At 41.3% G+C, this 21,424-nt stretch overlaps 1 protein-coding gene across 2 annotated transcripts in view; it reads right to left on the bottom strand.

Annotated features, from left to right (window-relative positions):
* Positions 1 to 14,942, bottom strand: part of PTN (pleiotrophin) — a 97,070-nt gene extending 82,128 nt beyond the window's left edge. For both annotated transcript variants that reach the window (XM_060155953.1, XM_060155955.1), the window contains exon 1: positions 14,670 to 14,942. The gene's annotated coding sequence lies outside the window, so the exon portion shown is untranslated. The remainder of the gene's footprint in view (positions 1 to 14,669) is intronic.
* Between the last annotated feature and the right edge of the window lie 6,482 nt (positions 14,943 to 21,424).

The raw sequence follows: 21,424 nt of genomic DNA, 5'->3' as shown, positions 1-21,424 counted from the left end.
TTGGTTTTCTCCACATATTTTAATCAATATTCGTTGAGCCATAACAATCTGGCTTCCACAGTCACTCTGGTGCTGAGTTTCATGAGTAACTAGTTTTTCCACTGGCTGCAGAAGTAATGAGTCTGTACATGCTGGCAGAAGATCATTCCTTTGAGCAAAGCAAAATCAGCAGTTTCAAGGGAAGTGCGGGCATCTCAGTGTGGTGATCAGCCCACATCTAAAATGTAAACCAAGTACAGAAAGCAACTCACAGGCCAGCTGATCTCTTTTGGAAGGTGTGGCTTCATACCATTCCATGTGCATGTGACATGCCTAGACCTCATTACAGAGTTTTCCTGAAAGCTGATGCGTCCAAGGAAACCTTAAAATAAGGAGCAAAGTAATAGCATATATTTCCCAGAAAATAAAACTGTTAACACGGCCTTGCCTCATTCTAGCAAAAGTATGTCGCACGATCTCTTGAGGAGGAAGGTATAGTACTGAGCTCGGGGATTTGAGTTAGCTGGGAGCCTGGTCACCACCGTCCACCACATGCCTGAGGCTCCTTCTCATGAAAAGGTCTCCTAGACGTTGAGGTTGCCCATGAAGGTCAGAGACCTGAGAAGCCTGAGTCCGGCTCACACTCCGTTCTGAGGATAATCCAGTCTCTCCACAATTCCTTCTAGCCCAGAACACTCCCCTCTTCCTCCCATATCAGCTCTTTCTCTAGACTTCTTCCATCAATGGCACTGGAATTCTTTCAAATTGGTCAACATCTCATTTTTCACTACCCTATCATGCCCCTACCTTCCATCCTAACGTCTAGACTTCCATCCTAATGTCAGATAGCTTTTATTTTCCTTCATAGTGTCTCCAGAAAGAATTCCTCCTAAGTACCTACTTATGTCAAGGCATCAGAAATCCATCCATCCATTCATTTATTCATTTATTCATTCTTTTGGACATTTGATATCATGCAAAGCATTGGGCTAGTTAAGTAAGGGAGAGACAGTCATTTAAAATAACCACTGTATGGTAAGAATGAAGTCAGGATTCACACTCTTGTCTCTACCGAGAACTCCCACTTTCTCCCTTATCTTTTTCAGTCTTTAAACACAAGTCAGGAGACACTTCCTCTTGGAAGCCTGCCCTGAATCCACCCCCAGCTGCATTAGGTGTCTCTCTTATGGGCTTTCAAAAGTGCCTATCTAGATCATTGCACTGATATTGCATCCATTTTCTGTTGATGTGCCTGGCCCCCAACTAGACTGTGAGCTTTAAAGACAGAGACCGTGTTGTATTCATCTCTGCATTCCTAGTACTTAACATAGAGCCCAGTAGACTGTGCTCATTGCATATTTTTGCATGAATGAATGAATGGATAAAAACTATGAAAGAAAAATCATAGAAAGTTGTGAAACAGAATAAGGAATAAGTATTCATTTTTAACTAGAGGAATGAAGACAATTTTCATGGAGGAGATGGTATTGAAGCAAAGCACTGAAGCGTGAACAGGATTTCCAGAATTTGGAAAGATCAAGGGCTTGGGGGGAGGGGTGGTACACAGAGGATTACTTTTTAAAACCTAACGGATTCTCTCCACCTCTAATCTGTTACTTCTCTGAAAATAATCTTTCTTATACTCTAGCAAAGTTTTTTGTTTTCCTTCCTTGCTTGTGGAGAACCTTCGGTGATGCCTTACTATCTATCAGGATAGAATCCAAGCAGGTCAGCTTGCCCTTCGAGGGTCTTGCTATCGTTACCCAAAACTTTTTTCTAATCCTAACTTTCACTCCTTGGCCACCCACTGACTGCACAAATCAGGCCCTTCTGCTCTCTGTCCCCCAGTATCTTGCTTTTTATCATCTCTTTGGCATTCCTCTTTCTCCATCCCTCACCTACAATGCCTTCCCCGTGCCTTCTTGCCATAGACAATACCACTCTGTCTTTGAAAACCTACCCCCTTCATGCAGCCTCCCTTTTCCACTCCAGATTGGAATACCTTCTTCTTCTAGACAATGTGATAACAACTCGTTTACCATTTAATCATTGTGTGGTTTTCTAACTATAAGCCTGCTCTGTCCCCCTTATGAGGACCGAAATAAGGTACCTACAAGCTAGGATAATGGATGGTGGCTTTTTGCAACATGCACAGTGTTCCAGACAAATATTCTATTGATGAAAAATTCTTGATAACTTACGCACTACTCTAAGGATGTATGAGGAGTCTTTCCTTCAGGCAGACATCTTATTATTCAGCTACCAGCAGATGGGGGTGCTTACCCTAGATATCATATTTAATTTAATGAGAAGAAATAAATTATTATCAGTGTGTCTACATTATGAAATCACTAACTTTGCCTATGTTATGATATAAAAACTTGCTACTTTCCTCCTTCATTGATAGAATTATAGTTATTTTTACCTCTTCCATGCAGCCAAAGTAATGGCATTTTTTTTAACTGTGTGACTAGCCTTTTAACATAGGTGCATCTTTTTCACTGTTTTTACCCTTGCCCTTGTCATCGTGGGGCTCCTTCATGCTTTTCAGCCCCTCGTCAAACCACATCAATACCAGTCTCAAACCTTAATCGTAAACAGCATCTAGAGGGATAAAGGCTCAATACTTCACGTAAAGGAGCAACTTCATCACACACAACAGGCTGCAGGGCATGGAGAATCCATCACCTAACCTTTCCCAGCCTCTATCCATCTGTGCCCCACTGTTGGATATCCAGGCTTGACAGCGAATGCTTTCCAATGGGAAACTGTAGCAGGATTTTTTTTCCCATCCTTTGGTCCCTATTGTATGTTCAGCTGCACTGAAGCTAGCTGCTAATCAAAGCCAGAGACTCTCATACACAAACAAACAAGGCATTGTGGCCTCCCCTGGGGCTGGAACACAGCAATCCAACAAACAATTTGGTCAGGTGATAGCAGCCTGGAAGAACAGACAGAGCATTGCCCAGACATCCTCCTGTCTTCACTCCCCCCCTCCCCTTCCTCAGCACGAGCCAGTCGAACCACCAGGCCAGGCAAACCGATGCTTGAGAAAGCAATGGAGAATAAAACAATATGCAATGATATGCAGTCAGAAAGGTCTGGTCTGACAACAGGATTCTTTGTCCAAGAGAGTGTATTCTCTAGATCATAGTGAGGTAGGAATAAAATACATAGCATGAGAGCATATTCCTGGATGCAGGAAAGAGGAAGAAGGAAGGGATTGGACCAAAATACCTTCAGATGCTCACTGGGCCCTTGTCATAGGACAGTGGGGTGGCGGTGGAAGAGTGTGATTTAGGAGCTTTTTTTTTTTTTTTTTTTTGCGGTACGCGGGCCTCTCACTGCTGTGGCCTCTCCCATTGCGGAGCACAGGCTCCGGACACGCAGGCTCAGCGGCCATGGCTTACGGGCCCAGCCACTCCGCACGCAGCATGTGGGATCCTCCCGGACCGGGGCACGAACCCATGTCCCCTGCATCGGCAGGCGGACTCTCAACCACTGCGCCACCAGGGAAGCCCTGATTTAGGAGCTTTGTGGTTAGATATATTTGATCTACAATCTCAGTTCTACCTCTTACTACCTCGTGACCTTGGACAAGTTACTTAACCATTCAGAGACTCGGTTGCCGTTGTTAGTAATGTTGGGGAATTGTGCTCAGAAAGGAAAAAGGAGGGGAATGCTAAGAAAAGAAAGCAAGGTCTTCAGCTTCCAGAAGTAGCTAGTGATAGAGGATGACGGCTCCTCCCTGGCCCTGGCAGTTCCTAGGAACACAGCCTCAGAGGCACTTGTAGCTTCTGAACTTTGACATACTGCCATGTGTCCCCAGAGCACATCAAGGGAAACTAGGGATGCCCATGGCCAGCACGAAGCCTGGATACAAGATGTCTTCATACAACAGCAGGAGCCGGGACTCTGGGTGCCTGCACGTTGATAATGGAAACATCCCTGAGTATGAAGGACAGAGCAGAAAAGCTAGAGATGCCAAAGAAAATGATTGCTCACATCACAGTTTTTGGTTAGGGCAGCCAGTTAATGTTAAATCTTGCCAGGGTTGGTGGAGATGGCAGGAGAGAGGGGAGATTGAGTAGGAACTAGGTTCAAGGTTATCTTAATTCTATGAAATGATAAACATGAACTGAGTACCTACTATGCGCCATTTGTTATTTGGGTAGTGGTAACGTGAAAGAACTAGAAACAACTGTCTAGCAGTACAGTATAGAACAGAGAGGTTCAGTGAGAAGATGCAGGACCACTGAAACTCAGAATTAATATAGTGACCTCCTTTCAATACAAAGAGTAGACAACCCAAAATGATTTAATAATTGAAGCACCTTCATATGGAGACCTACAAATGGAAATAAAATCAGTTAGATGCTGTCTTGAGGAATCTATTATAAGATCTGCAGATTTACTTCAGGAAACACCAGTCAATATTTCCATGTCTTATCCTTTCTAGGATGTACCTTAAATGTCCCTCAATTGCACATGGTGCTCCTCATTGGGTATGTCCACATCCTCATTTCAGTAAAAGTCAAATTTATCAGATAAGCCACAGTCCCATAGTTTCTCCATTTCCAGCTTCTGGGAGAGAATTTTTTTACTTGCTCCTTAAAGCCTTACTAACTGTCCTATACTCAACTGTCACATTTCTCACCTCTTCCAATTCAGAGGTTCCTGGCCTCCCCACAGGAACTCCAATCTCGCTGCAGCATTAGGAGTCACAGTAGATACAAATATTGGAACATTCTCAAGGGACAACGTGTGATTTTGCTTAAATTCCGCCAAGAATAGAGATAAGCAATCCCATGTCACGTTAGATGAGTAGTGAGATCTATTCCCTTTTGAGGAAAACAGCCCCTAATACTTACGCTGATCTTCCTCACCAAAGAAACATTAAAATCACCTTAAGAAGAGTGGTCACACCTTCCTCTATTCTATACTTATTTTCAATAGTTGCTCAAGTTCCAATAGATGATGATAAATCTGGCTATACCTTGGTATGGACTTGGAAGTTAGACAAGGAAAGGGGTCAATTTGAGATGGGAAGGAGAAAAGGAAATAATATTTGTTCTTCAAAATAAAATTAAACAATTTTTAATAGAAATGCCCAAGTCTAAACATTTTTCTGATTTCAACAAGATATTTAATGTTACACATTAGAGGCGGCAAATGGAAGTCAGGGTAGAAACCTAACCCAGGAAGCTAACTAGTGTGTGTGTAGCTAAGCCCTGGGCCTGGAGGGATCCTGTTGTGCCCATGAAAGGGAGCCTCTGGGTCTTTTCCTTGGTCTCCTTTCATGATCCCCCCGCAAGAGTGGGGGAAATATGAATTGAAACAATGGGGTGGAGAGTGTAAACTTTATGGATTAGTTGACTCCAGTGACCAGGTTGTCTAAGTCATGGCCCTGCATCCCAGATTGCTCAAGTCCTATGTGAGGCAGCAACTCTTCACTAGAACAACTGATGGATTCTGTTTTGCCTTCAAATACTTCCTCTGAGAGGAACATGGAGGGGACAGGCTGGTTCCTGTCCTGGAATGACTTCTTGGCATTTTTATACTAAGAGGCATGTAGAGCTTAGGAGATTTAGAAAGCAAACAAGACAAATCCACTGGAGAGAAACCTCCTAACGAACCCCACCAGAGCCAGATGGGCCAAAAGGGCCCAAAGAGAGTTGCCGAGCAGTTCATCCAGAGTGGAGGAGACCTCAGCGCTATCTAGTAGAGTTTTCTGTGAGTCTGAAGCTCCTCTCCCCAAGCTCATGCTTGGCTTCTGTCTATCAGATTTTTGGATGTTCTCCCTAAGGTCTCAGTTCAAGTCCACTTCTATTTCTTCTGTCTTCTTGGTTCTGCTGCCTTTGAAGTTAACTGCTCTCATTTTAACCTCTTGCAAGAGAACATCACTGGATGAGATGTTGGAAACCCACAGTTAGCTTGCTTTTAGGAAATGTGGATCTAGTTAGAGAGAAGTTGGTAGAAATCCACCTCTACCAACTTATTCCTGCTAAATTGCTTTTGATCTGTTTCTCCAAACTAAATTCATTTATGACAGCCTTGAAGTACATCTTCAAACCCCCAGATATCGTATATCAGAGGGCAAACTCTGTGATCCCTAACCATCAGACTCAAACCACTGTTTTAAAAGGCTAGAAATCATTTCAGGCTCAAGTTGGTGGGAATCCCAATACTGGCATAGACAATAAAAGCCTTCCACCCCTCCTCTACAAACAAGAGTGCGGTTGACAAACCCAAATTTGATCTGACTCACGTTAAACTAGAGCCAATCTGTACACTATTCATTCCAAATAATAATAGAGCAAATAAATAATTCCCCAAAGGATGCCAAGCCCTGGAGTGACGTGCATCAAAGAGGTTTGCTGCCCCTGCAGGTTTACCCACGTGCAGTGCATTAGGCCCTCTCTTCTTAGCCCAGAGCAGCTCAGAAGTTCCGCAGGCTCCTGGGACCTGCTAAGGGGGTGAGATTGGACCTGGGTGGGATCAGGCAGCTGTGGCTTCCCTGGGGAGACTTTTACCCCTGGATATGTATCTGGAAGGGTCCTCAAGGTTAAGAATGGAAGATAATGTTTACTCAGCTTGACCTTTAATTTGTACACACTGAGGTCCACAAGATTATCTGTTCCATCTAAACAGCACATCCTTTGCTGGGAGAAAGATTTTTTGTTTGCTTCATGGGATTATGTTTGTTTGCATTTTTCTATTTCCAACTTTTTAATGAGAGTCCATCAGATTAATTTACTAAGCTTTCTTTATGATTCAAATTTACCCATGTCAAGCTAAATAAATTGAATATCCATCTTAATTGGCCCACTTAGTAGAAACAAACGCACATGTTAATGTGTGGAAAGCTATAAACATATAGCATACATCGATTACTATGTTGATCTAAAAAGCAGGACACACAATTATTTGTGCAACTATTTTCAAAGGTTAAATCAGAAAAACTATAAAAGTGTATCAGAGTGTTAACAGTGGTGTCCATTTTGAGCAGGATTATAAGTCATTTTTTTCCTTCTTCATAACTTAAAAAATTTTAATATCTTGTAGCATGGACATTTTTCTAGAATGAGAAAAAATAATATGTTTCTCCAGGTATATATTTGTGTTTTCCTAATAACAAACATAATAATCAAAAAACCCTTATTTTTTTCACATCATTAAAATTAATCAAACTTTTCACAAGTTTGAAATGAATTGAGCTGTATGTAAGATTCTGTGTTTTGCCAGAGTCATTGAATTTAACAGTTAACTATAGATGGTAATCAAGAAAAGAGGATGAGAAGGAAGGCTTTACATTATTGTTTCAAAACTTAAGTACCTCCACCAGTTAAAATAACGTAATAAACTCCCTGCTTTCTTTCCTATGGCAGCTTCAGGCTTCCTCATTTGATCACCTTGGACCATATCTAAAGAAATATACCAGAAGGCAACATTCTTTTACAGAAAATATTTTTTGAAGAACTAAATTGGCCCTTGCATAAGATTCTCCAAAGCTGCAGGATATTTTTTTAAGCCAAAGATCCAACTTCTGACTTAACATGGACACCCTATCTGGCCAACTGGAAGATACCCAGTGGAAGCCTTCAGATGTTCTAATGCTCAAAAATGAAGGCCACTTTGTGTTACAACTTTAGCGATGATTCTCTGCTATGGGGAGCAATAATTCCATGGGCAGGTTTAGAACAGGCCATATTATTAGCAAATAAGGAAGGCCATTATGAAAACATTATTTTAAAGTTTTACATGGTCTCCATTTGTTTTATCCTGAGTGGAGACTTTCTCTGTTCCCTAAGATTGTTACTGAGATATGTTCCGTATTGATTGAATCTGGACTCTGAGGCAAGAGTCCTTGGCTCCTTCCTTAGGCAGCCCAGCATCTCCCAGGAAGCCACACAGATGGATGATCCCTGCTCTACTTCCCTTATGGTGTGGAAAGGCACATCCAAGGGAAAAACAGATGTTCAAACCTTAAATAAGAGAATACTCTAGCATTCAGAAAGCATATTACACTACATCCTTCTCATCGTAAGAATGAAGTTTCCTAAACACTATTACTATCACTTACACCCTCGCAGGGGAAGGCTCCAGGATAAGCACCGGTAAGAGGCCTGAGATCACACCTGACAAAGGGCCTTGTATTCATAAGGGGCTCAGTCAAGTCAATAGCAATTCGGATGGTGACTCTGCAAATTTCTTTTATAAATAATCCAACATTGTAAATGTGACTCACACATGAAGATACAGGAGTGATCAGCTTTTGCACATAGTAGGAAGTGTTATCGTCAGTGACCTTCGTTGTGTGTTTTAAGCTATGCATGTCACGATTAGAGAGTTCTGATTTCTTGCCTGCTCTCCCAGTTTATGGAACTAAACACTAGTGACTGGTCACTCAAAATGAGGTCCCCAGGCCAGCAGCTGCTATCACCAGGGAGCTTGTTAGAAAGGCAGACCCTGAGAGTCCACCAGAGACCCACTGAATCAGAATCGCATTTTAGCAAGATCTCTAGGTGACTGACATGCACATTGAAGTGTGAGAAGCACAGCTAGAGTATAAAGTGCTGCTAATCAATTGTAAAAACCTAAATTTAGTGAGAATAACCGATTGAAATTTTTGGTATGCATCCTTTACAACTCTTAGGAAGCCCTATAACATAATATTTAGTAAAACAATTCATAACCATTTTAGTTTAACCTTTTTTACAATTGTCTACTCACTTTTTTTTTTTCACTCTGACTCCGATTTCCTTTTCTTCACACCTGTCACACATCTTTCCTCTCACTCACTTCATCTGGTCAAACTTACCTTTCAGCATCTTAGGCAATCTCTAGGGGTCCTGAGAAAATGATAATGACAAGCAGCAGAACTGAGGAAAGAGACAGGCAGAACTGGCCCCACTGATTTCATTAACAGTAGCTTATGTTTAGTGTAGCAGGTTACAGTTTATAAACAGTGCATTGTTACGGTTTACCTTTACCACCAGCCCGTGAGGTAGGCAGAGCATCTATCATCACTATCACCCTCAACACCATCATCATCAACATCATCACCAGCTTACAGATGAAAACCCTGAGGTTCCAGGAGATACAGGGACAACTCAGCTTCCAGCAGAACTGCGATGAGATAAATGCAGGCTCCTGAATCCAAACCTGAACTCTTTCCTCTGAGCTGACGGCTCCATGATGGCAGCAGGGCCACAGCACATGGCTATGGGTGTCACCAACCTCAGCAATGAGATGGCTGCACCTTGGCTTGGGAGTGCCCTGTAGGTAAAATGCTCTCCTAGACACTGTAGGAAAGGCCAAGGTCACCAGTCTGATTCGGAGACCTTACATGTCAAATTCCCTGGGGCCTGGAGCACGATCACATGTTCCGTGTGTTTCTTTTCAGAAGGGGTTTTGGATCTGCATTTAGAGAGAACAGTCTGAGACTAGAGAAGGCAGAAGCATTTCAAGAAGAAGAAAGTCTCACCTAGGTTTCTGTTTGTTTTCTCATGCCAGGTGGACATGAGAAATAAAGCAGTGGGGGAGGGAAAGCAAGGGTGGACTTTCACGGGGGGCGGGTGGGCAGGGCTGCATCCCCCTAATCAGCATTTCCATTATCCTCATCAAATACTCTGTAGCAGTCAGACTCTGGGTTCTGTCCTTCACACTCATTTTCTAGATTAATATTCATGTCCATCCTAGGAGGTATTAGTGCTGTCATCTTAGGGATAAGGAAATTGAAGCAAGAAAGACCACGATATTTGCTAATGGTCACACAGCTAGTAAGAAGCGTAGCTGTGGTTTACCTTGATTTCTTTAAACTTAGAGCTCAAATATTGGAGCATTACAGCCAGTGTTTCTAATACATCACCTGCATCCAGGTGCCCTGTCACATGTCCATCTTCCTTGACTCCACCTCTCAAATCAGAATCTCTGGGGATGGGCTCCAGGCATCTGGATGCTAAGACATGACTCCAGTTATTCTGATAAACACCGAAGAAGGGAAACCACTACACTGGGTGATTTGGCCGCTTACTCTACATACACTGGAGTTTAGGTTTGACATGAGAGGCAACTGAGAAAGAAAATTAATTAGTCAGCTGAAGATATGGCATTATATTATAGAGGAGAAAAAAATATCCAAACTAGGAATTTTAAGATCTTTTAAGATCGTCAAGATTCTTGTATTAAATAATGGGGTCATCTTAACCTCTTTGAGTTCGTATCCTTATCAATTAAAAAAAAATCCTGTTCAGCCTACCTAAGTAGAATTGTTATGAAAATATGATGAGAAAATAAATGTTATTAGTTCTGAAAAGCAAAGGCCTGTAGCCACAATGAAGTTATGATGAAAATAATGTCCCAAGTGTTCAGTCTTAAGGCTTTGAATAACACAGTTTGTTAAAGAAGAGGTAAGGTTTCCTTCTCCTTTATGCAGGTGAGTCAGAGACCATGCAAGGTCGAGAGCCTTAAAATAAACAAGGTGAAATATGATTAGGAAGACGCTCCAGAGAACTGGCAGACCTATATGATGTTTGCAATAAAGGAGGTAGAGGAAAAGACAGGAGAGCCTTCTTCTAGAGGTTCAAGGTTGAGAATGGGGTGCTTGGGTTTAAACAGGAAATTGGTACCAGGTGATGTATAGAGGGATTGAGTATAGAAGGCAGTCAAGGTCATTGGAACATGAGGAAGAGCAGAGAAAATGGTATTCAGAGTCATTTACTTATTTTTTCACTCATTCATCAGATATTCATTGGGCATTTCAATGGTCTCACTCTAGATATGCTAGGGTTCTGGAGAGGAATGAGAGAGTGCCTGCCTTCTAGGGGTGCACGGTCTGGGTGGGGTGGAGCTGGTGGTAAAAGTGAGTAATTCCAAGAGGTAAACGATGTGCTTTTCCAGTGTTGGCGCTGCTGGGAAAGGAGGAACGGAAGTCGCCGGAAGGGTTGGTGGAGGGGGGAATTAGAGCGCCACCTAGAGGGAGGATTTGCCTGGGAAAACCCTCCCTTGGCGCCGTTAATCTCAGACTCATTCAGTTTCACCCAAATTCCACAGCTGAAGGTAGAGGACTTGCTATCGTTCCCTCCATGTCTGTGATTTCATTGAAGAACAGTCATCTCATATCTCAGTATAAAAAGTGGAAGAAGTGGGAATAAAAGGTGAGAGATACAGAATGCTATTTGTGCCTTACAATGTTGTTTTGGTTTTTAATAAGCACAATTCTTAGAATTAAGAGCCCAAGTGTCAGTTACTATGACTTACTTCATTCAAGATTAATATGTAACAATAGATTTTTTTCACTAACAATGAAGTTTCAGAATCTAAGAACTCTGCTTTTAGGAAACTCATTATGATGATGTTTTTATTTGAAATATTACTTTATCTTAAGCCTACTATGAAGAAATGGCTCCAAAATAAAGCCCAGTAGAAAAAATTAAGTTATTTCTCAAAATATCTTAAGCATGAACTATTCACTGTATTCCCTGCTTACTATGAAGAAATAGGGATTTGTGGTGAATGTGATCTACATAATCAAATCTGCAATATTACCATAATTATAATGCCCTCTGATAACGTTACATTATAGTTATCCTTCTAAACCACAGAAATCTTAACTTGTCATTTACCAAATACTAAAATAGGAACAAAAGGCTTGTTATATTTGACAATCTAGAAAGATCGTATGACACCTATGCCATGTGGAAAACGATCCCACATACAAGACTGGGAAGAAGTGCATGGAAAAATCGCCCAGTGGATGGAAAATTGAATGGGCCATAAACATCAAGAATGGAGAACTTTCCAAAGTGAGGCTGTGGCCCAAATTCTACTCAAGCCAATTGACTCTGGAAGGAAAAAAGCTGGCCCAGCTTGTAAAGAGAAGCTCCATATCTGAATATTATTTTACCCCAGGGCAATGACATGGTTTTGTGTCAAAAGGAAACAAAAGTTCTCTGACTATTCATTAGAACTGCAGCCAAAAGAGACAACATTCATCACCCTTAGAGAAGCTCCACTCAGCACCCAAACAAGGGCTGTTGGGAGGCCTGACTCACCTGATGCTTAAAGATGAGCATCTCTTTAAACTGGACTGACCTGCACTCAGGTGTAAACCAGCTTGCTCCCTGATCACCCTGGGTGGTCTCAGTTTGGGCATTACCTTTAGGAGGGAAGTCAAGGACAGCCATCCTATTCACTATGTCACCATAGTAAAAAGTGTAAGTGTTGGGAGAACTGGAATTTATAATCTGAATTCTAACTACCGGCCCTCAATCCACCATTAACTAATACACCATTTCGAACAAGCCACCCAAACTCAGTCTCCTGAGAAAATTTTGAATAGTAATAAAATACCACATGGCAAATAAGAATATGATCAGAATTCACATGAGAATGTCATTTAAATAAGAAAGCAAGAGTATCTTCAAAAGGAAAAAAATATTTAAACCCCAAATACTTAATTTCTAGGATTGATTTTATTGATAAAAGTGATTAAATTATTTGGGGACCTTATTTCTCTCAAGTTATTTTCAATGATCCGGTTCTGTGAAAATTCAAACCAGGCCACTAGCTTTTCTAGAGTAAAAACATCAAAAATGTTCATTAAAAAACGTGGGTTCTGCCACATATTTCTATATGTGAAGACTAAATAGGTACATGGAAATTTTCAATAAATCAGTAAATTTATTATACCCAATACCATGAAAAGAGGTCCAGGAAACCACAAAGTTATGTATTATAAACATAATATATTGTACTATAAATATTTTAAATATATGTTATCATCCTCATTCTATATAATACCCCATCGAAAAGTCAGAAAATAAAAAGTCACATATTAACTGTAGTTTCTTTTCTCTCACACTCTAGCTTTGAAAATATAATACATTTGTACCGACAAGCAAACATCTGGAACACAGCACCTAATGCGTTAAGTATGGCTTCAGGTGGGTGTTCCTTATAGAGGCCTTTCCCTAAATGATAAAAAAAAAAAAGTCCTAAAAGAGGCCTGGGAACAGGAGGAGAGGAAAGATCAACTTCTACAGATTTAAAATACGATTAGAGAATTAAAAGCACCAAAGTTTCTTAAAGCACAAAATAATGGTATTAGAGGTTTTTTTCACAACATAATTTTTCAAAAGCCCATCCTCTAATTTAAATGAGAAAGTACAAATATTGCCACTCTAAAATAACTCATGTCCCAAAGGGAGGAAAAAAGAAAATACCACTCCAATTTTCTTAGAATTTAACTGGACTATAATTTTTTTTAATGATTTGGTCTTTAGAATGCATAATTTACTTAAAAAGGAAAATAATGAAGATGGAAAATAGAAGCTTTATTTTCTACGCTGGGAGACACCTCTTTTGTTTCACTCCCATTACCTTTCAATATTTCAAATATCAGTTCATCCCCAGATGATCAAGGGGCTAAAAAGGGCTTTGCTGTTTCGTCAACTCCGCATTTGCCTGAGATCATGAAATTGCTTCGTTATATTAGTTCGAAAGCGCCTGTTGATAGTTCCTGGACCTCCTCCCAGGCCCTTCCCTCCAACACACACCCGTAGGTCACCTTTCTCAAGCTGTTAAAGCAAAATGCCTCAGTAACCCTCCAGATGAAAACAAAAGATGCCAAAAGGCTGGAACTTTGATTTCTCTCGAATTGTTCATTCTCCCCAACCATCACCTCCCCCCACCACATGCCACTCCTACTTCTTCAATGTATCCCCCAGACTTACAGAGCAGCTGTTAACAGAGGTAGGGGTGAGTTAACAGGAGTGTAGATAAACTCAGTGTGTGTTCTGGTGTTCCTGCGTGTTCTGTTAAAGAAAAAGATGTGTGTGTGTCTGTGTGTGTGTGTTGAAGAGAGAGCAAGTTTTATGTTCTGTGTGTTAAGTAGAGAAGGGAAGGAGTTAAATACATTCCTCTCTTTTAAAATATTTTAACTTATTAGAAACATCAACTCAGAAACTAAGAATCTAGCAGATTGGTAATTAATATACCCAAGCTTTATGTGGGTGAAATAAAAAGTTCAAGTGTCTCTGTACAGGGCAGTTCTTAAAATTATTCAAATGAGAAATGGGATTCAAGGTGTGTCTTTTAAACTTTGGACGTAACCATTTCTAGAACCATTCCTGGGCTGGCAGGCAGGACAAGGAGTGCCCGGATGGTCTGCGAGGAACCCGCAAGGTCAGCTGGCCCTGGGAGGCACAAGCCCCCACTTGGTACCTAGAAATGCCAGCTTAAGACGCATCAGCTGGCAAGCCCTGGGGCAATCCGGGAAGCAGGGGAAGGATGGGAAAATGAGCCTTGCTTGCTCAGGCTGCCTGACTTTCTCTCTCTTCTCTACCCAGCCACAGACACACCTACTAACTCAGGTTTTACAAAGAGCAAAGCCCCTGCATGTTCTCCATTCCGCTGGAAGCAGGAACACAGTCCAAATGCGCACACAACATCACAAAAGCTTCTTTCCTTCCACCCATCTATGGGCACCCTGACCATCCTGACCAGACGCCCCCAAAATATGCCTCCGGAGCAAATCAGTTTTGAAAGCAGCCGCACCAGCAAAGACACCAGCAGCCCCTCTCCCACTCCTACCACGGTCATCCGCGGGCACCCAGAAAAGTGGCGGAGACTGAAGGGGAAGTCGATCGGAGAGCCCTCGGAGGAACCGCGCATTCCCTTCCACTTACTCGGAGTCGCAAACGAGCCGCGTGCGCTCAGGCTGCCTTTGTTGGTCGGGGCGAGGCTTTCTGCCCGGAGTCCAGGTACCCGAGTCACTGCTGCTCGCGGCCGCGCCTGTTCCCCGCCGCCGGCACGCACGGTGGCTCACTGGTCTCTTTCTTCCCCTCTCCCCACTTTGGCTTTTCCTCTGCTCTGCGGCTCCCTTGGCGGGATTTTCGGACTGGAAGGCGGGGAACCAGACGGATCCTGCCTCGGAGTGGAGCACGCCCTGCCGGGGAGGGGACGGAAGGGAAATGGAGAATGGGAGGGAGGAGAGGAGCTGACAGGGAGAATACGAGGGCTGGGCGAGGGGGGGGCGCTTCTTTCCCTCGAGAGCTGATTGGGAAACTTATTAAAAGCAGGGTTCACCAGGGGCAGTATCTCCCCACCCGCGCCAGCACGCGGATTTGAACCCAGAGGCCAGAGGATGAAGCCCTGTTTCGTTTTTAGCAGAGACAGATGCAATATCTCTTTCCCAAACTTTGTGCATGACCTCTTCTTTAGGTGGGTGCGTACCCCAGTTTATCAAGTAGCGCGTCTTAAATGGACGATTGATGGCATCTTAAACTACAGTTTGGGCCCCCGGCGATTCTTTTTAAATGATATTCAGGGTGGAAAAGCAGTCTTCAAGACCAGGCTCTCATTTGTCCCCACGTCTATCGCCCTCGCCCCGCACAGCTTCAGTCACTTCAGCTGTCAGTCCCATCCCACCTGCGCGTCACCACATGTGCAAAGGACTTTTTCGCGCTTGTCACAGAGTGACAGATGTCTGAAAGTTCCCAATTAAAATGCCACTTTCCTTTAGGGGGCTCTTTCCTTTTCTGGCTTCCTTGGTGCATTTAGTGACCTATTTAGTGACATGCCTTTGACACCCAAGAATTTAGGGGGTTAACGAACGTAGCTCGAACTCCGAGGTTTGTAAAACTCAGAGGCTGGACTTCTGTGTCTTTCTGGAATTACATTTTTCTTCGAATGAGGAAAGAAGCTAAGATAATATACCTAGGATTGTTTAAGTAACACATAGATGAGTATCTGTGATATAGATGAAAGTATTGCGCAAAAATGATTAAGTATAAAACAAATTGGCCCAAACATTCTCAAAAAGGAAATTGTGAGATTCTCCTCCGCTCATCCGTTTTTTCCTGCTCTTCATCTTGCTTTCACTGCCTTTCAGCTTATCATTTGATGGCGCTCACCCCAAATGTGGTTGCAAAGTATACTTCCATTTCCTGTAGTTCTGAGGTAACATCCTTTCAATTCAGTTTGATAAATATCTAGTAAGTGCCTTATATAACTCTTCTTTTATTAATTTTTATTGGAGTATATATAGTTGCTTTACAATGTTGTGTTAGTTTCTGCTGCACAGCAAAGTGAATTAGTTATATATACATATATAAAACCCCCCTCTTTTTTAGATTTCCTTCCCATTTAGGTCACCACAGAGCATTGAGCAGACTTCCCTGTGCTATACAGTAGGTTCTCATTAGTTATCTATTTTATACATAGTAGTGTGTATATGTCAATCCCCATCTCCCAATTCATTCCACCCCCCCTCCCTGCTTGGTTTCCGTAAGTTTGTTCTCTCCATCTGTGTCTCTATTTCTGCTTTGCGAATAAGTTCATCTGTACCATTTTTCTAGATTCCACATATAAGCGTTAGTATACCATATTTGTTTTCCTCTTCCTGACTTACTTCACTCTGTATGACAGTCTCTAGGTCTATCCACGTCTCTGCAAATGGCACTATTTCATAACTTTTTATTGCCGAGTAATATTCCATTGTATATATGTACCACATCTTCTTTATCCACTCTCTGTTGATGGGCATTTAGGTTGCTTCCATGTCCTGGCTATTGTAAATAGTGCTGCAATGAACACTGGGGTGCATGCATCTTTTTGGATTATGGTTTTCTCTGGGCATTTGCCCAGGAGGGGGATTGCACGGTCATACAGTAGTTCTATTTTTAGTTTTTTGAGGAACCACCATACTGTTCTCCATAGTGGCTGCACCAATTTACATTCCCACCAACAGTGTAGGAGGGTTCCCTTTTCTCCACACCTTCTCCAGCATTTATTGTTTGTAGATTTTTTGATGATGGCCTAAGTGCCTTATATAACTCTTAAAATTTACATGTACTTTGAACTCAACCTAAACCCCAAAATAAGAAGCATTGTTTTGTGGAAAGTAGTTCTTAGAGACTTAGGGACTCTGACGGCTATGTAGACAAGTGTACCATGGAGGAGCTGGGTGGGGACGAAGAGCTGTTTCTACAAGCAGTGCTTTGAATCAGTCAATCAATCCATCCATTTTTTCAAAAGCAGAGGCATCAGAAATTCACTTACACACCTCTAGTCTGTCCCCATAACCAAACTCTCCATACACCTGCCACACACCATCCTCACATGAAATAAATGACTAAGGAAGTATCTTCCTTCTACACACAGACTTCGTGTTGCCTGTTTCCCTTTTGTGATCCCATTTACCCAATGAAATACAGCAATGTTTGTTTTAATCTGATTTTACCTGTATAAATTGTGGAGGAATGGACATTATTACTTTTTATTATTATTTTTCCCAGACCCTTTACCGAAAGAGTCTTCTCCATATTCACTCTCACTCCATAGGGGTGAAATTTCCAGGCTATTAAACAAGGAGTTATCCATTTTCTCTACCTTCTTAAACATTATCTTAACATCTACAAATGTAACATGTGGCTACCAGTTATTATGGTGTTTATCTATAGGGTTGATAGAGTAAGCATGAGATCCCCACGATTTCCACTCCATTACATGTTATATCAAAAATATAACCCTTTATTCAAATAGGAACGTATGAAAATTATTTACATGAGTGGTTTTCAACCAGGAGCAATTTTGCCTTCAAGTGAACATTTGGCAATGACTAGAGACATTTTTGGTTGTCACAGCTTAGGGGAGGGGTTGTTACTGGTATGTAGTGAGTAGAGGCCAGGGATGCAGCTACACATCCTACAATGCACAGGACAGCTCCCACAGCAAAGAATTATTTGGCCTGAAATGTTAATAGAGCTGACATTGAGAAACCCTGACAAACATTATTAACCATTGCATTTTTTTAATTTAAAAAATTTTTATTTATTTTTACTTTTTTATTGTGGTAAAATATACAATGATTTTTAAGTGTACAGCTCTCTGGCATTATGTACACTCACATTGTTCTACGATCATCACCACCATGCTTCCCAGGCTCTTAATTAGAGATTATAATGGCTGGATGGGGCCATAATTACCATTTTTAACCACTGTATTTTAAAAATATAAAGGAAGATTAAAGAGAGTTTCTTTTTAAGAAATAAAAGTCTATGAGATTGATATTAGCCCAGCACGTACACCAAAGTTTAAGAAGATGTTTTCTAATGCACTCTAAAATGTACAACTTCAAATCCAGACTCCTTCCTGTGTCACAGTCATGGGTCTGTTGATCTAAGATTTCAAGTCATTTCATTTATTTAGCTGACATTCTCTGAGCACTTAAGTTTTTGAGTGAATAGAGCCATGGACAGAAACAGATGAAAATCTCTACTCTCATACAGCTTACATTTTTGTTTATATAAATAAACAGGCAAATGAAATTAATTAAGGAATTAAATTTTTTTAAGGATGTGATAAGTGCCATGGAAAAAAAGACTGTGAAGGAAGATGAAATCATCAATTTGGGGGAGGAAAAACTTTCTGGGCAGAAATGTGAGTGAAGACTTAAAAGAGGTGAGGGAGCTGACTAAGCAAATATTGGGGAGAAGGACCTCCAGACAAAGGTCAGCAAATTCAAAGGTCTGACTTTGCCGGATGTGATAGAGGACCCGTGGGGAGATCACTTGGGCAGGAACGTAGTGCATGGAGGTGAGGAAAGTAACAGGCCAGATCATGCAAAGCCTGTGTCCACCGCAAGGACGTGGGAATTCCACTTTTATTCTGAATGAGGTGGGAAGCCGTGAAGAGTGGCAGAACGGGACTCTGGTCCAACAGGGTCTCGCTGCTGTGTTGAATGGACCACATGAGGGCAAAGGTGGAAGCAGAGATCCCAGTTAGGAGGCTACAGCAGTAATCCACCGTCCAGACTTCTTCCTCATGTCCCTGTTTCTCGTGAAGAATAACTAACCCCAAACTTACCCTTTCATACTTTCTCTGCCCCCAAAAGCGCCTGTCAGCAGTCACCTTGGTTTGCTCATGCCAGTTCTCAGCCTCTCCATGGGTAATTAATGAGCCCCCTGCATGGGTGTTACCAGGCTAAAATATAACTAAATGCAAGATGATTTGAAGTCATAGAAATCATAACATGTCCTAAGGGTGTTTTGAAAATGAGGCCGCTGATTCTGCAGTGACAAGTTCAAGAAGTGTGATCAGCATGAAGTTAAAAAATGTGAAGGAACCTGCTGAAAAATTGGCCAGCAGGTCTCCTGGATTGCCTGCTTGGCAGGATGTTTGGATTCTTGATTACCACCCCGAGTTCTTCAATATGGCTAGAAGGCAAAAGGACAATTCATCATGCCCTCAGTTTGACAGAAGTCCCATGAATACACTTCTCATCCTCTCTCTGGAATAGTTGAAAGGGAATTTTTTTAAAAACCTTTTATTTTTTGTTCCCTGCAACTATATTACAAAACTTACTTCAATTTCAGGTAATTTTTTAAATGATTTTGCTGTTTTTTGATAAGAAAACAGAAAACTCAACTAAGAAAGGCTTAAGTAATTCAGGAATTTATCTCACAAACAACACAGGTTGCTAGACAGTGTTTTAAAGTCTTCAAGAACCCAGGTCTCTCCATCTTTTTTTTTGTTTGTTTCTTTGTTTTTGTTTGTTTGTTTGTTTGTTTTAGCGGTACGCGGGCCTCTCACTGTTGTGGCCTCTCCCGTTGCGGAGCACAGGCTCCGGACGCGCAGGCTCAGCAGCCATGGCTCACGGGCCCAGCCGCTCCGCGGCATGTGGGATCTTCCCGGACTGGGGCACGAACCCGTGTCCCCTGCATCGGCAGGCGGACTCTCAACCACTGCGCCACCAGGGTAAGCCCTCTTTCCATCTTTTGACTCTGCATCTCCAATTTGTGAACCAATTCTCTTCAATATGGGGTCAGAGAGCTTCAGGTATATGTGGCTTAAAATAAAGAAAGCCCAAACCCCAGTGGAGAATAGATCCCTAGCCACACAGCCATAGACTCTGCCAGCAAAAGGAAAAGGTGTAAAGGATTTGGGAAGCAACCCACAATGCCTGCTAGCATTTCTCCATGAAATTTTATAAATGTGCACTTTATCACTCAGTCTCTTATGAATCTAAGTAGCTTGACTCAAGCCCCTCAATCTTGTCTTTCTTGTCAGGAGCTGCTAAAAATCAAGGTTCTAAACTGGCAAAGCTGAGGAGCAGGGCTTGGGCAGTGGCCTCTGCCAGACTCTTCCAGAAAATCCAGCCTGAAACACACAAAGGGGCTTGATCACACGATACAAGAAAATAAAATCTACAGACCAATGTCCATCATGAGCATGGATGCAGAAGTCAGTAACGAATATCATCAAATCAAATGTAGAAATCAAATCAAATGTAGAAAAAATATAATACTGTACACAAATTGGATGATTATCCCTGGAATGCAAGTTTGGTTTTACATGTGAAAATCAAACAATAGAATTCACCATTTTAACAGATTAACTAGAGGAACAAAAGGAACACATTAAATATACAGGAACAGCATTTGAAAAAATTCAACACCCATTCATGATAACAATTCTCAGCAACTTAAGAATATAAATGATTATCGTTGTTCTGATAAGACATATCTGCAGAAAGCCTCCAGCTACTGTGATACTTAATAGTGAAAGTGAATGCTTTCCGTCTAAGATTAGGAACAAGGCAGGAATGACCCCTCTTACCACTTTTATTCCATATTGTATTGGAGACTTCAATCAGTAAAATAAAGCCAGAAAATGAAAGGAAAATAATGAAAAGGAAGAAGTACAATTGCCTTTATTCTCATATGACATGAGTATGTACATAGAAAATTGTCAGGAATGCACAGAAAAGCTTCTAGAACTAAAAAGTGTCTTTAGCTGGATGCAAATTATAAAAATCAATTTTATGTCTATATTCTAGCAATGAACAATTGGAAAACGAAATATTAAAAAGTACGTATCAAAAGCATGAACTACTTTGTGGGATAAATTTCACAAAACGTGTCAAAGGCTTATACACTGCAAAACAACAGACATTTCTGATAAAAGTTATAGAACACCTAAAGAAATGGGAGAGATTTGTTATGTTCATTGATTTGAAAATTTTAAATTGTTAGGATGAAATTCTCTCCATACTTATTTATAGATTAAATGCCATCCAAACCCAATCCCAAGAGGTTTTTTTTATAGAAATTGACAAAGTGATACCAAAATTCCTACGGCAGTGCAAAGGATCTCAAATAGGCAAAACATTTAAAAAATATTTTTAATTAAAAAACCTTTTTTCCTTAAGTATAGTTGATTTATGGTATTATATTATTTTCAGGTGTACAACATACTGATTCAGTATTTTTAAAGATTATACTTCTTTTAAAGTTATTATAAAATAATAGCTAAATTTCCCCATGCTGTACAATATGTCCTTGTTGCTTACTTATTTTATACATAGTAATTCGTATCTCTTAATCCCATACTCCTATCTCATCCCTCCCTCGCTCACTCTCTCCACTGGTAACCACTAGTT

The sequence above is a fragment of the Lagenorhynchus albirostris genome, chromosome 8, assembly GCF_949774975.1.
Source record: "Lagenorhynchus albirostris chromosome 8, mLagAlb1.1, whole genome shotgun sequence".
Taxonomy (NCBI): Eukaryota; Metazoa; Chordata; class Mammalia; order Artiodactyla; family Delphinidae; genus Lagenorhynchus; species Lagenorhynchus albirostris.
The sequence above is the reverse complement of the archived record's forward strand: the minus strand, read 5'-3'. Positions and strand labels throughout refer to the sequence as shown.